Genomic DNA, 545 nt, shown 5'->3' with positions numbered 1-545 from the left:
CGTTTTGCGCTGTTAAAGTGACCAGCATAGCAACTTCAAGAAAAATGTCAGTTCTCTTTATTTACAACAAAATTTGTCTTTGATTACAGTGCTTCTCTCTTTTTAGGGGTGGCAGTGGCGCGACGAGGCGGTGTAAGTGGAGTCACGGGCGGCCTGCGTCCCAAGCCGAGTAATTCATGACAAGCAAATAATTATCTATGCTTGTGCACTTGTAGCCAAATATTTTACTTAATTTTTTTTCTCCATATCCTATAACTCCGAGAAAGCTCAATAAAAAGAATCTCAATCTAGAATTGACCTTGAAAGCAGATGATACGAATTTATGAATAGGGCAATGTACTTTTTTTTTCTTATTAGCTGCTATGTATTTGTTTTTGGTTGCTTCGCATTCTGGCGATTCGGCGGCCTTGTGGCGTAGAGGCGGGCAAGCGGGGAGGGCAGGGCAACAATACGGCGACGCCGTATTGTTGGGTAGGGAAGGAGCAGGCCTAGTGGCGTAGTGGCGGGCAAGCGGGGAGGGCAGGGCGACCGACGGCGACGCCGTA

This window comes from Frankliniella occidentalis, unplaced genomic scaffold (genome assembly GCF_000697945.3).
Source record: "Frankliniella occidentalis isolate FOCC.00 unplaced genomic scaffold, Focc_3.1 Scaffold256, whole genome shotgun sequence".
Lineage (NCBI taxonomy): Eukaryota > Metazoa > Arthropoda > Insecta > Thysanoptera > Thripidae > Frankliniella > Frankliniella occidentalis.
This window is presented reverse-complemented; position numbering follows the sequence as displayed.